The following is a 14423-nucleotide window of genomic DNA, read 5'->3' as shown; positions in this document are numbered from 1 at the left end:
TATAATGCACTTAAGTGACATCATTTCCTTCTGACACTAGCTAAGAAGCAAGCAAGCTAACTGTTTGGAATCTATCTGGCATTAGAAATGGGGTATGCATTTTTTAATTCTTATCTAAAATGGTTCAGAGCAACCAATGGCCCATTTTAAAAAAAAAATCCTCATGCAGTTTTTTCCTTGATAGCTGTGGGAATTTTAGTCTTCCATTAACCCACAGAGCAGGTACACACAGAAACAATGACACTTCTCTATATTCCACATCACATGTATTCATCCTGTTCTGGAGAAACAGCCTCAATTTGCTAGTTTCTTTGTGGTTTTTTTTTTTTATTTTATTTTAAAAAATCAGTTATTCAAGGCTTTAGGCGGACACTGTGAAAGGACACTCAGTCTCCATGGTTCATGCAGTATTTTAGCATCTGATGAGAGACTGCCAACAAAAGTACAATTAGCATCATTTTTGTGCCATGGACACTTGTCCATTAAGAGCTGCTTTCAACCCAACAATTTATTGCACATAGTACTCTAAACACAGGTGCACTGTATCCAATCATAGATATCCCATTATCTAATTTCTATGCTCATAACTAATGTATAGTTACACTTCTTATGTAGCGAGAATGCCTGTGTAGTAAAATGGTGTTCATTGTATGATATTATATCACATCAACGTGTGCTAACGTTAATTTTTTTTTAAATAAATGCTAGTAATATTACTTATCAGTAACCAGCAGCAGCTTGCAGATCATTGCAGACATCACAAAGAAGTTGATCTGAAGTGAAACGGGAACAGCTAAACTGAAGCTAAATAAGCTACATTGCTCTCTGGCATTTTAACAGACTAGAAAAAAGAACTATTATTTTCCTCCTTGTGGAATAAACAGAATACATAATAAGCATTTGTAGCACTGTGTGGAATCGATTTCACTTGAGAACAAAGACATTTATAACTCACTTGTGATGCTGGCTTGAGTTGAATTATGAGGTGTTCCCATTACTTGTGGAATGTGTTTGATACTCTACAAGTGACCGTTCACCCTAATGTGTGTGTGTGCATCAAGCCCTGGTGCTCATCAGATGAAATGCCATTAATCCAGACTATAGGCTAACTAGTCAGAACACTTATTTACCCTTAAAGAATCAAAGATCGATAACTAGTTTAGTGTACCCCATGGCGAGGCTTTTATCAGATATAGTAGTAAAAGAGTAGTAGGAAATTACATATGGATATTAATACATATTAATACAAATAACGTTTTGTGCTTGACTTTCAGTTGAGGAACTGAGAATCTCAGCACTTTGCATGTTCTCTTTAACAAAGCCCTTAGGCACATGATTAATTTTAGGCACATTAGCACACCCTTTGGAACTACATTCATGGAACTACTTACATGCTTAAAGTTAAGCACATGCTTAAATGGTTTGCTGAATAAAGATGGATTTACTCATGTGCTTAAGGTTAGCATACTTAAGTATGAATTGTACAGCCTGAAAATTCAGTTAAAATGGACAATTTAGAATAGCTTTGTGTGCCCAAATATTACATATGGTGCTTAAAGTGACCCTTAAGCACCTATCACCCATTTAATAGAATTTTAAAATAATTGAATAAAACATTAATTTAGAAGATTTGGGGGACACAATATAATCATTATTCTTGAGAATAGAGCCCCTTTCCCCTAATTCATACCATTACTGAAACAGATTAAAAGCAATACAGCCTTACAAGTTAAGGGCAAAAGCACAGTTTCTTAGCTGGTGTAAGTGGGCACAGTTCCATTGACTCAGCAGAGGTATGTCCATTTATGCCACCTGAAATCTGGCTCCAAAAAGTGCTCTTAACTTTAACACATTGTGCCCTTTTTGGGGTTTGCCAGCAGTTTAGTTATGTTTGTTTTTACAATTTAGAATTTTGGATAGTGCCCATTTTTATTTTTGTATAAACCTGAATATATAAATAAGTAAATATATTTGCTTTCTAAATATTCAAAACAAAGGATGTAAGTATACATGACATTATTTACATGTCACATTTAGTAGCTTCAAGGACACAGACTAGTTAGAAATCATATACTATATACTTTTCTCTGACAGAGGGAAATGTTTAATTAAAGAACAAAACAGCAGCCCAGGCCTGTCTGCAGGGAGATGTAGGGCGTGTTGTGAATTTACAGTGTACTCACATGATGCTTACTAACTCACCAAGTGGGCCCTGCTACTATGTATTAAATTTCAGGGCACACTAAGGACTTTTGAGTATGTAATAAAGGGGCCACATGGTGAGTTAATTTGTGACATGCTAGTGCGCTGTAGAGTCGTGGGTTGCTGCCTACCAAACTGCCATGTAGACATGCCTCCCAAAAAAATTTATTGGATGTATTGTATTACTAGAATATTTAAAATATTATTTATCTCCCCCCACATACGCACTCCTCATGACCTCCATTTAGACTCAGAATATCTTGCTTTAAATCTTTAATTCAAATTTGGTTTTGATTTGCAGAAACACAAAAATGTGTTCTGTTTTCATTTTGTTTTCCCATTTAGCCAAGTAGTTCATAAATGATTTTTTTTTTCAAACTCGGAAAAACATATTTGTTCCTCAGCTGGGACATTCCACGCAGTCCTTTGCAACTGAGATATAAAACCTTTGAAAAATATGAGGTTATTAATGTAAGTGCTGACACAATCTTAACAGTACGTAATGGCCTGAAGGCACCTCTACAATAGTTCAGATACACCAATATATTAAAGCCTTCTTTCTTATTTCACTTTTGTATGTTCTGAACAGGTTTTTTTTTTCTTCAAACTTAACATTTCTTCCATAAATTGTCCTTTCATGTACACTATTACTAAGAAATACCTAGGCAAATGCTATTTGTCTCAGATCTCTCACACTTCCATACAGTCAAAAGGTGTGAGTCGCACTTTGATTTCAATAGAATCTCATCAGCAGCAGTGCACAGAAAACAATTTCCATAGGACTCTCTCCTCCTTGTCACTTTTCTATTTATGGTAGTTACCAATAATGTGACACAAACATAATTTTTACTCTACAGCTGACAAAGACAGACTACTCCACAAGCAGCTAATATTCAAAGACCAGGGGGAGAGGAAAGGGGAGAACTAAAGCAGCACATTGAAAAGTTTTCATCCAACTGTTTGAAAAACAAAACCCATTGAGCTAGGATGAATTATATGCTAAATTTTAGCTTTGTGATACTGATGTGTACTTATTATACTTCACTTTTTAATAGAAATAAAACTAAGTAGAAGCCATGATTATACCAATGTAAATAAGAAGCAACTTAATAATTATGGGCTTTGTGTCACAGAAATTCCATTTCCACAGCTCCCAATCATGCACTTTAACCCTAAAACAGGAGACTAAAACTAAAAGCTACGCCAATGTCTTTCTAAGAAAGTTGAAAGTGAACTATCAAAGCTGCTGTCCTGAACCTGTAGGAGAGCTCAAAAGAGACACAATGATAGAGGATCTGAAATAAGAACTATTCCTTATGGGGGCACAGGTGCACACCTTCAGTAGCATTTGATGAATTAGGCAACTCATTGGTTCAAGCATGAGTCAAGAACAATAAGAAAACTGAACTGTACTGCCTGAGAGGGTACAGACTTGGGTTTGTAACAGTGCCACCCATAAGGCTTTATGGAAATATGCTTAGGTATGTGTGTGTGTGTATATATATATATATATATATAACATAACTAGAATGTGTTTTATGCTACATATGCCATACAAATATCTCTGTAAAGGTCATGATCTACTGAATCTATTAATCCTATTTGTATGCATGTATCATTTTTGTATTCGAAGTTATGAATATTGGCTGCATACTTGTTTGATTCTAAGTAGGTTGTAGTGAAGCAGTTGGTCAGCTTCCTGAGAAAATAATATTCTCAGTAATTGCCTCATCAAGAAACACTTAAGTCAACAATGAACTTGGAGACACCAATGCACATCTGGACTTTCCCAGGAATGTGGCTTGGCTGGTAAGGAACTCAGTCATGCATGGACATGTGATTTGCCCAGGTGACTACATTTTGTAGCTGAACTTTGCATAGGAGGGAGGAGGGGGTCTCCATCAACAAGAGAAAGTCTATTTAAGCCCAAGGGAGACCCCTCCATGTTGTCTTCAGCTGGCTAAAGAGAGAGCCTCTCCACCCCCAAAGATACCTGAAAGAAACTGGAACAAAGGACAGTGACTGCAAGGGGTGTGAGTGATTGCTGGACCCAGACTAAAAGGAGATTAGTCTGTAAAAGGGAGCATTCTGGAACTGATGAGGATCTTATCTATATTCAGTTTGATTAGACATAGATTTGATGTTTTATTTTATTTTGCTTGGTGACTTACTTTGTTCTGTTTGTTACTGCCTGGAACCACTTAAATCCTACTTTCTGTATTTAATAAAATCACTTTTTACTTATTAATTAACTCAGAGTATGTGTTAATACCTGGGTGGGCAAACAGCTGTGCATACCTCTCTATCAGTGCTATAGAGGGTGAACAATTTATGAGTAAAATGGATATATTTGGGTTTAGACCCCACTGTGAGTTGGGCATCTGAGTGTTAAAGACAAAAACACTTCTGTAAGCTGCTTTCAGGTAAGCCTACAGCTGTTAGGGGGACGTGATTCAGACCTGGTTCTGGGTTTGCAGCAGGCTAGCGAGTCTGGCTCCAACCATACAGGGCACTGAAGTCCTAAGCTGACAGAGCAGGAAAGCAGAGGCAGAAGTAGTCTTGGCACATCAGGTGGCAGCTCCAAAGGGGGTTTCTGTGATCCAGCCCGTCACAAGGTGAACCAGCACTAATCATCCACATTAGCAGAATTTGGGCAGGAGACTTGATTAGTTGAAAAATCAGCTTAAAAATGCCCTGCCACCATTGCAGCCAAACACCTATTGTGTGAAAAAGTGAAGGGGCTTAGGGACTCCAAAAGGGAAATCAAAAAGGACAAGACAAGTCATATCTGGGGTTTGCACCCCTCCAACTGTCAATTTTTCATGTGTTCAATAAATGCACATAAAGAAGGTGTGTCCCTATAGGGAGTGTGACTATAAGGAGGGATTTTGATTTATCTTCTCCACAGGTTAGGTAGTTTGTAGGGGTTGGGTATCCAGTAGACTCAAGATGTGCCCAATTGTTAGTGTGATGTGGTTTAGTAAATTCTGGTGTTATTCATGTGGCCAAACTTTTTGAGGTAACATGCAGCCTTAGATACTCTGTGATATATGCCTCCTCCAGGATTGAAGCTAGGTATACCATTCATTTCCCTGGCAAGTCGTTTTGGGGAAAACTGAGAACACTTACAGTCCCTTGTGGGCAGTAGGATGCCTAGAAAGTCATGGGACTGGCTACTGCCATTGTTAGTGAGAATATTAAAATGCTGATATCATCTCTTAGGAAGGAGAGAAAAGGTAGCCCTTGACAGATGGGTCCACAGCCCCATCTTGAAATAAAGGTGCGCCCTAGGCGAAACTTCCACCTTGCGCCCCTCCCCCCAGCCCTGCGGCAGCTCCCCACCACCCACCCCTGCCCTGAGGCACCCCCCCGTGGCAGCTCCCCCCTCCCTGGGGAGCCGTGCAGCAGCTCCCCTCCCCAGTTCACCTCTGCTTCGCCTCCTCCCCGAGCACGCTGCCTCCACTCTAATTCTCCTCCCCTCCCAGGCTTGCGGCACCAAACAGCTGATTGATGCTGCAACCCTGGAAGGTGGGAGAAGTGGAGCGGTGACCGCGCGCTCGGGGAGGGGGCGTAGGAACGCTGTAAAAAAAAATTGGGGACACCGCTTTTTGGTGCCCCCAAATCTTGGCGCCCTAGGCAACCGCCTAGTTTGCCTAATGGTAGCACCGGCCCTGCATCTAGTCCAGCCCTTTGTACTGAGGCAGGACCAAATACATTTTGACCATCCCTGACAGTTGTTTGTCTGACCTGTTCTTTAAAACTTCCAATGATGGGGATTCCACAGTCACCCTTGGAAACCTGTTTCAGAGTTTATCTATCTTTATAGTTAGAAAGATATTCCTAATATCTAACCTAAATCTCATTTACTGACATTAAGCTGTTGCTTCTCATCCTATCTTCAGTGGTCAGGGAGAATAATTGATCCTCATACCCTTTATAGCAGGCCTTAATATATTTGAAGTTGTTATCAGGACCCCCTCAGTTTTGCTTTTCTCAAGACTAAACATACCTAGTTTTTTAACCTTTTCTTATAGATCAGGTTTTCTAAACCTTTTATCATTTTTGTTGCTCTCCTCTGGATTCTCTCCAATTAATCCATGCCTTTTGTCCACACCCTGGAACTGGACACAGTACTCCAGTGAGGCCTCACCAGTGCCAAGTAGAATGGAACAAGTACCAGCTCCATTTTACATACAACACTCCTGTTAGTATAGATCAGAATGATATTTCCCTTTTTTGTAACTGCATCACATTGTTGGCTCATTCTGAATTTGTGATCCACTATAGCCCCCAGAGCTTTTTCTACGCATTTCTACTTCCTAACAAGTACTTCTTTCAATCAGTTATGCACCCACATTAAATCATTTTCATCTTGACTACATTTCTCCAGTTTGCTTTTGAGAATGTTCTACCCTGAAGATAGGGACTGAAACCAGACTCACCCCTTAACATCTGCGGGCAATATCAAGTCTGGAGTGGCAATAAAAAACAGATGAAGCAGGCTTCAGAGTCTGGTGGAGAGATTTGTGGATTAAGGCAGAGAAAAACCTTTAAGTAAGCAGCTCTGAGGTAGGAACACAAGCAACCACACCAAGGGAGATGACTTATTTTTGTCATATTGGTCATTTATTTGTAATAAGGTCAAATCCCAGGAATGAGTGACTTTATATAAGGCTAGTGGGACAGCTCTTAGACCAGGTGGGACAGTCACCTGCTGAAAGGACAAAAAGTGTCTGCTCACCAGAAAGTTAGGTCTGTTATTCTGTTATTTTGGAGCAATTAGTTTTTTTTTCTTTATGAAAAATCAACACAGTTATACAATTAGTTTTAAATCTTTCACTGTTACACAAATATTCTTGTAAATCTAAAGCAAAACAGGCCTCATTCAGTTAAGAAGTGCAGCCAGACCATTATTTCTCCCATTCAGAAGTCAACATATAGCATTAATAAATATTGAAGATGCTTTTCATTACAGCTAAATACACAAAAATAACAATTGTGGCAAAAGACACTTCATGAATAATCCATGAAGTCTGAATTTACGTTTATCATTTAAAAAATCTGCTTATTTTCTCTGCTATGTAATGTGTTTTTCTTTAGAAAAATAATACAAAAAGCTTTTTTTTTTAAATTCTGCTCCCTTGCTCCTGAAAAAGGTCACTGTTTAACCCTACGAACACCATTGCTCCTTAATGATATCTTTGAAAATAAAGCACTTGTAATGAAAGGGGCAGTCAGTGCATTGTATAGGATCCTGCTGTACAAATGACTCATTGATTAATGGCTCCTGCATCTACCAAAGCACTTGTAGACTTACTCAATTAACCACAATTGCAAACAAAGACTTCTTCATGTTGTTTCCCAGCCATGAGTGTTGTTTCAGAAGGAAATGAATATTTATGAGGATAAATGATGAACAAATAGAGAAGAAAATTGCAGTACTTCAGTACTGGTATGAAATTTCACCTTTTTTCTGGGACATTAAATTATCTGCTTAAATTTGCTTCTTTAAGAAACTTTATTTTTTAAATGCCAAAACATGCCATTTCTAAACTGTTTACTTCAAAACAACCTTATCACTAGATGCTTTACAACTGCCTTTCTGCAAATCAGAAATGTCATCTAGTATCCTGCCAGGTTGATTGCAAATATGTCCTATTTTCATGAATTCCAGAAAATGTTGCCTTCTTTTCATATTTAAAGGCAATTATTTAATTTGGATTCAGATACCAAACACCTGCAATGCTTATCACATCTCTAGTTCTGAGGAGTGTTCTTAAAGGATATAGTAGTAGTTACTTAGATTTGTTTTACACTTTGAACATAGGCATTAATATTAGGGGACAGAAACAGATTAAGGCTGAAAACAGCAACAATGCCACTGGGGAAAAAAATTGGTTGGATGGAAGGCAGATGAAACAACCATAAGGGGTGAGAATGCCCTCTTTCAAGCACAGGGCTAATTCAATCATGCTTTAATCCATAACCGATAAGGGTCAACTAATAATTGCCTGCCACATACATGTCTTGATGTCTGTCTCAGTTGATTAATTGAAAAAGTAATTCATAGTAAGTCATCATGCAAATATATTCATTAGGTTGGATGAATTTGTCTGGCTGAATTTCAAAATGACTTGAATATAATAGAGCATTTCTGCTTACAAGAAACTGTGAAGAAGGGACAGAGAGTGGACAAAGAGAAAAGAGCCAAGGAAAGAATAGTGTGAAAAATAGAATGGAGCGTGGAAAGCATGTGCAAAAATAAATAAATAAATAAAAGACCAGAGTAGGATGGGAAATGTTAATGAAAAAATACAAGATGTATTACAGATGATCCAAAACTAAAACCTCAGGTCCAAACACCTTCACATGTCAGGAATGGATTGTTTTGGATTGAGATCCCTAAATCTATGCCTGCCTCTTTGGTTTTGGTTGCAAATTAGATTTAAAAATCAAAAGGGGCCATTTTTCTGCTTCCTGTTTGGAATAAGCCAAATGTAACAAGATTTTTTTTCATCTTTTTGTGAGATCAGGCAACATCACGTGACAGCCTGATTTGCCATCCATTCTGTGCACTAAATGAGGCACAAATCAAATGGAAAAAAATAGCATGTGACTATTTGTAGATTTTAGAGCCAGAACGGACAATTAGATTTTTGTAATCTGACCTCCAGTATAACACAGGACATAAAATTTCAGCAAGTTACTCTTTACTGAGCCCAATAACCTGCTTTTGCCTAAAGCATATCTGTCAGAAAGTTATCCAGTCTTGATATAATAAGATGGGGAATCTACCTCTTCCCTTAAAAGTTCTTTTCCAATGATTTTCTAACCCCCCACTGTTAAAAATGAGTACCTTCATTCTAATCTGAAATTGTCTGGTTCTAACTTCTAGTCACTGGTTTTAGTTACAGGACCCATTATCTGCTATTTTCTCCCCCTCAAAGTACTTACACATTGTAAACAAGATACCACTTGATCTTCTTTTTGATAAGTTAAACAGTTTGAACTCCTTAACTCCCCCTGTAAGGGCTAGTCTACACTATGTGGACTTTGCTTATACAACTGTACAGGTATAGCTGTACCAGTAGAGCCCTCAGCATAGATGCTGACTATACCGATAGGATTTTTTTGGCCAGTGTAGTAACACCACCTCCTTGACAATATCAGCTATGCCATCAGAAGCACACTGGAGATTTTGCTGGCCAGTAAAACTTTGGAATATAGACCTGGACTGAGACATTTTTTCCAGCCCTTGATTCATTTTTGTGACTATACAAACATGACCTGCATTGTTTGTTCCTAGATATATAACTTTGTATTGGGCAAATGCATTTTTTTTGAATGGCCAACCTTACCAAGTGATCTTGATGGCTCCGTGTGACTGTATTTAAAGACTACATTATAATGCATGTGCATGAGGGGAGAGTATTCAATTCTGTGGACAACCCTAATTTTGGTATTGCCTGACTTTTGAGTATTTGACTCAACCTGAGGAAGGAAACAAGCATGGAACATATCAGCCAAAAAGATTACAGTTTTTTTAAAGTTCCAAACAACTGGAAAGAAAGGATTATAATAGAAAGTGTTAGTCAACCTCATCTATAGACATCACTGTTGCACTAGCTATAACAGCTTGTGCATCCTAACTTTCTAGATATTCTTCTCTAATGTCAATGAGCTTTGAGGTTAGGTTCTAAGAAGGGAGAGATGCTCTTATAGTTAAGGTGCAGGAATAGGAGTTGGGATCTGGGTTCTATAACCAGCCCCCACTCCAGATGTATTGTTTGCCATAGGACCAACTCTGTGAGTGCTCCAAGGCTAGAGCACCCATGGAAAAAAAATAGTGGGTGCTTAGCACCCACTGGCAGCCAAGCTCCCCCCTCCCTTCAGCGCCTCCTGCCTGCTGGCAGCCCCACCGATTAACTCCTCCCACTCTCTGCTAGCATCTCCCACCCACTGTGGATCAGCTATTCTAGACGTGCAGGAGGCGCTGGGAGGGAGGCAGCAGAACTGGGTGGGAAGAGCAGGGCAGGGGTGGGGCCTTGGGAAAGAGGTGGGGGCGGGGTGGGAAAAGGCAGGTTGGGGTGGGGTTTGGGGGAAGGGGTGAAGTCAGGGTAGGGCCTGGGGTTGAGCAGGGGTTGAGCACTACCAGGGAAAGTTGGAAGCTGGCACCTGTGCCGTGTGCCCTTACTGTGTAATCATTTCTAAAGCCATAGGCTCAAATTTATAGCATGGATATGATTCAGAACCAACGAATACTGGGAAGAATACATATTAGACTCTTTGTGCATTTATCTATTACTCCATATGCATTGAACTATCTGATCGTAGACAAAAAAAATGTCACTTTAATAATGTTTTAAAAATACAGAAATGGGCAATACCCAATTATATTTACTCTTCTCCATTGCTAAGGGATAGATTTATTAGTGCACTACAACCCCAATTAGAGGAACTGACCCATACACCTACGTGACCACTTGTTGAAATCAGTGGGATTCCACATGCATGGCTTTTATTTATTTATTTTCAACAAGAAGCGACTCCATTCAAAGTGCAATAAATGAAGAAATTATTACAGTAACCCATTTTAAAACCACAGTATTTTTAACATCTAGTTGTAATGTAATGCATAAATAGCCATTTTCAAGCTGATTCCACAAAAGGCAATTTAAAAAAAATATTTATAATTATGATATTTGATACTAACAATGCATATTGCACTAACTGAACATTGTATCTTTCTTCCAAAGATCTCAGACCATTTTTTTTTCTCAATTATGAATTTAGTCTCACAGCTCTAAGATAAGTAAACAGTCTACTATAGCCATAACAGAGATGGAGGCAAAAAACAATCTCAATGACTTGCCCACGTTTGCATAGTGAGTCCATGGGAGAATCTGGCATAAAATCATAGTGAACTGAATGATACTATTTTGAATGAGTGATGACTCTAAGGCAGAAAACTGTCAGGATTTCCCTTTAAAAATACCCATATTTTGGAACATATATTATATGCTCAAAAGGTTGCGAGGGGCATTTTTTTAAATATTTGTAAATGAAGTTGCTCACAACTACCCTGTAGAGACTGTATGGCTGTTAGATCAATAGTTCATATCTTGTGTTCATCACTGTCCTTCAACAGTTCATGGACTAAACTCCAAATGAACTGTTCTTGAACTTCCTTGATGAAATACCATATGCGTTCTCATTTTTCCTGTTTTAATCTCCTATACAGTAGCTACTGGGGTTGTGTATAAATCCAGTGCTAAACAGTGTCCTAAATGGTCTGCAGATTTTAGATTAGACAAATAACAGCTCTTCAGTATGCCACTGCATATTGCTAAATAAATGAGCTTGACGAAATTGTGTACGCTTAAATGTAAGCTACATAGCACAAACAATTAATGAAGCATATAATGCAAAGCATTAGCAGCACTAAAAGATCTGCATCAAATCATCTTTTCCTGTTAAAATGCTGGCATCCCATAATAAGTACAAGCCCCTTTTCTTAAAATGAAAAGAAAATATTCTGGGTTGTCATTATAATGTTAATGAAAGCAGCACTCAGGAAAAAGAGAGAGAAAAAACAATGGTTTTATATATATATATTCTTTTTTAATTAAACATTGCTTGAGTTAGATCATACAGAAAAATTAACTGATGAAATAATTATCTTTTTTAAAAATCCTCTCACAATTTAATTTACATGTTGATTATGTAGCTGGGAAAAAAATTCCCAAGTTAAATTTGATTAAGTAAGGCAGAAAGTGTGTTAGAGTAAATAGATATCTGAAATTGGAGAGTGCACTTTGTCTAATTGTATTAATGAATGACACCAATGAGGTTTGTTTAGTAACAAAAGACCCTTGTGACCTTTTGATCTAGTGTGAAGTAGACCACTTATTATAGCTGGGTCTTTTAGCAGCATTCTCATTATGTTCACTAAAATCAAACACTTTTATAGGGCTTGGCCACACTGAGAAAATAATGGAACTGTTAAAAGACTTTTAAATTAGTTGAAGTCTCAGTGAAATACAGTACTTGTGAAGCTTTGTTCTTTCTGTTGTGTTTGTAATGCTCCGTGCATTGTCCAAATTGTAAATGGGAACAATTGTAATCTAACACTCTCTCTCAAAACCATCTGAATCATATATTTTTAAAATTTATCACCTGCTGTCAGGTTTGTGATATTTAAGAGCTAATATAGTGTTTGCTTCCACTCTCATTGAAATCAGTAGGGTTTTGCCATGGATTTACAAAGGGGCTTGTCATGATGCCATGTATTACTGAGCACTCTAGCCACTTTAGGGAAGATCTTTAGCTGTTGTAAATTGTCAGAGCACACTGAGTCAATTGACATAATATATGAGGTTAAAGGTTGTTTGTGTGCTTGCTCTCTCTCTCTCTCTCTCTCTCTCTCTCTCTGGTATATACACCAAATCCTCACTTTAGAAAACATATTCTCCTGAAATTTTACATGCTACATCTCACCTCAAGGTAGAATTATTCAGAAAGGCTTGGGGAAAAAAAACAGAGAAGTGGTTTTAAATTTATGGCACCTAAATTTAATGATTGCCCAAATTGTCCTCAGTACCAGATCCAACTATTGAGGGGTGGGAAGCTGAGGAGATGGTTGTAAAATCTTTTCCAGATTTTTAAATAATTGGGAGTATTCAAGAAAATAGTTTTGAACAAAAGCAACAAAATAGCTTCCCGCGTGACAGAATTTTCTAGTCAGAAATAGTCTTTTCTATTTTATAAGTACTACACAGGAGAAAAGTTAAAATCTTAGAAAAGTATAAGAGACATTTCCTCCTATCCAGGCTGTCTCTAAGTCTTGCCAATTCTTCCTCAACACCATATGGAAAATCTGGCCCTTAGTTTCTGTCCCAACATACACAAACTTTCTCTGAACCCTACCTATCTGCTATATTGATTACTGCAACCTTCCCATCTCACTGATTCTCCAATTCCCATCTCCGTCCTCTCCCGCTGTCCAAAATACAACCATTATAGCTATCCTCCTTGTCTGTCAATCAGACCATATTATTAACTCTTCAACATTTTTTCCTGGCATACTGCTCCCTGTCATACTGAACGTCTTTACCTTGCTTCAATGACCTTTACACTCCCTCTCACTTATCTCATGGCCATATTTCTTATTGCTTTCTTTTGTTCCATCAGCAAGGCCATCCTCACTTCAACTTCCATTGCCTTCTTTCATTTTCATGCCTTGTTCTATGCTACATGGAACAACTCTAAATCCCAGTCCACCAGACCATCAACCCCATCCTCAAGACTGTTTCCATGAGCTTCTCATCAGTCAAATACCTTCTCCCTCCCAACATAGAGATCTTTTTAATTAAATGGGCCAACTTTTGAGCAAAGATAGCTACACATAGGAAACACAAAATTACTATTTTCTCCTCCGTTTTGTAGAACAGCCTTTTATCTCTCCACGTTTTGCTCAGTTAACTTGTGCCTCAGGAGTAAAATGCTTTCAATTTCTTAGATGTTATTTTTATTGAATAGCAAAGCTTTTATCCAGTGGACTCTGATAGGGTACACACCTACAGGAAAAAAAGGAATTTAAGTGACACCACACTTATCCAAATCAGACCAGAATGATAGAATTGTTCATTGCAAACTTAAAAAACGAAGTCTACAGGCATATAAATAAACAACACCTACAGCTAAACGTTGTTATATAGAATATTTCTTGCTGCATTTTTAGTATTATTGATTTGTGTTATACTGGTTACTCTGTTACGTTTTAAAAATCAGCATGTCACTTCATTTTCAAGGGCTCCAAATTGATATGAAGTAAAATCCTTCCTTTGCTGGTGGGTGCCAAGAGAGTTAGAATCTTGCACCCTCATTGCAAAATATGCAACAGCCAGCTGAGAACCTGGTTCTATCCATCTTTTCAGAAGACTATGCCCCCCTGGAGTCATACTGTGCCATGTGGCATGATAGCAAGTTCCTTTCCAGGATGGGCTCCTGAACACAAGGTTGAAATTCTGTCCTTCTTCATATGAGGATGTGCAATAGTCAATAGCTCATCTTGTTTATTTCCCATACTTTTGCAATTAGCATGGATTCCTCATACTTTTATAATACTTCCCCTCTCACCACGACGATCACCATTCCTTTCAATTCAATGTTTTCAGTTAAAAGGAAACAATATTATTCTTCTTTTCAGTGACTCTCAGCCT

This window comes from Malaclemys terrapin, chromosome 5, assembly GCF_027887155.1.
Source record: "Malaclemys terrapin pileata isolate rMalTer1 chromosome 5, rMalTer1.hap1, whole genome shotgun sequence".
In the NCBI taxonomy this organism is placed as follows: Eukaryota; Metazoa; Chordata; order Testudines; family Emydidae; genus Malaclemys; species Malaclemys terrapin.
Note: the sequence above shows the minus strand (reverse complement) of the source record.